This window comes from Manacus candei, unplaced genomic scaffold, assembly GCF_025592945.1.
Source record: "Manacus candei isolate 608988 ecotype Guabito, Panama unplaced genomic scaffold, ASM2559294v1 h1tg000153l, whole genome shotgun sequence".
Classification (NCBI taxonomy): domain Eukaryota; kingdom Metazoa; phylum Chordata; class Aves; order Passeriformes; family Pipridae; genus Manacus; species Manacus candei.
This window is the reverse complement of record NW_026138201.1, coordinates 4,217,501-4,218,900: the sequence shown is the minus strand read 5'-3', so window position 1 is coordinate 4,218,900 and position 1,400 is coordinate 4,217,501. Positions and strand designations below refer to the sequence as shown.

General features: G+C 43.2%; 1 long non-coding RNA gene across 1 annotated transcript; it reads right to left on the bottom strand.

Annotated features, from left to right (window-relative positions):
* Window positions 1-902: 902 nt before the first annotated feature.
* LOC127463281 (uncharacterized) lies at window positions 903-1,395 on the bottom strand. Its single transcript, XR_007900749.1, has 2 exons — window positions 1,333-1,395; window positions 903-950 (listed from the first exon to the last, which is right to left on the bottom strand). It is a non-coding gene; the product is annotated as an uncharacterized LOC127463281 (long non-coding RNA).
* Between the last annotated feature and the right edge of the window lie 5 nt (window positions 1,396-1,400).

The following is a 1,400-nucleotide window of genomic DNA, read 5'->3' as shown; positions in this document are numbered from 1 at the left end:
ATCCATTTTTCCCAAATTTCCCCCATTTTTCCCCCATTTTTCCCAAATTTCCCCCCATTTTTCACAATTTCTCCCAAATTTTCCCCAATTTTTCATCCAATTTTTCCCAAATTCCCCCATTTTTTCTCAATTCACCCCATTTCTCCCAAATTTCTTCATTTCCCCCAAGTTCCACCATTTTTCCCCAATTTTTTCCCAAACTCCCCTAATTTTTCCCAATTTTCCCTTATTTTTTGTGATTTTTCACCTGTTTTCCCCAAATTTCCAACTTTTTTCCCAATGTTCCTTGCATTTCCTCTCAAAATACCCCATCTTCCCAAATTTCTGAGTTTTTCCCCAAAATTTCCGCCCTTTTTCCCAAATTCTCCCCATTTTTCCCACCCCCCCATTTTCCCACTTTTTTCCCCAATTTTCCCCCATTTTCCCTGAAATTCCTGCTTTTTCCCAAATTTCCGCCCATTTTTTCCCACTGGGGAAATTTGGAAAACTGGGCGCCCAAAAATCCAGGAAAATGGGGACAAATGGGGGGGAAATGGGGGAAAAATATGGAGAAAAATATGGGAAAATATGGAAAAAATTGGGGGGGAAATTGGGAAAATGGGGAAAAAATGGGGAAATGGGAAAAATGGGGGAAAATGTGGAAAAACTGGGGGAAGATAGGAAAAAATCTGGGAAAATGTGGAAAAAAATGGGGGAAAATCTGGGAAAATGGGGGGAAATGGGGAAAATGGGAAAAAACCTGGGAAAATGTAGAAAAAATGGGGAAAAAAAAAAGAAAATGGGGGGGAAAAGGGGAAAAATGTGGGAAATTCTGGAAAAAATGAGGGGTTGAAAACAGGAAACAACAACCATTATCCCCAGGAAAGAAAGAATGGAAACCTTTGCTTTTTTTGCAGTTCATGTGTCAGCCTGGAGACTCCTTGGGCAGCAAGAGCTTTCTGTGTTGGCCCCTTTGCTGTGGGAGGAATCCTGGTCCGTATGCAATTTTGGGAGTTGGGCTGGCACTTGAGAGGCAGGGTTGAAAACAGGAAACAACAACCCTTATCCCCAGGAAAGAAACACTGGAAGATTTGGCTTTGTGGTGCAGTTGGTGGGCCAGGCTATGTACTCTATGAGCAGCAAGCACTTTTTGTGCTGGTACCTTTGATCTGTGAGGAATCTTCATCCATACGCAATTTTGGGAGCCTGGCTGGTAGTTGGGAGGCAGGGCTGGAAACAGGAAACAACAGTCCTTATCCCCAGGAAAGAAGGACTGGAAGTTTTATCTTTTTGTTGCAGTGGGTTTGCCAGTATAAAGACTCCTTGGGCAGCAAGAGATTTCTTTGCTGGCACCTTTCTTGTGGGAGGAATCTTCGTCCGTATGCAATTTTGGGAGTCTGGCTGGCATTTGGGAGGCAGGA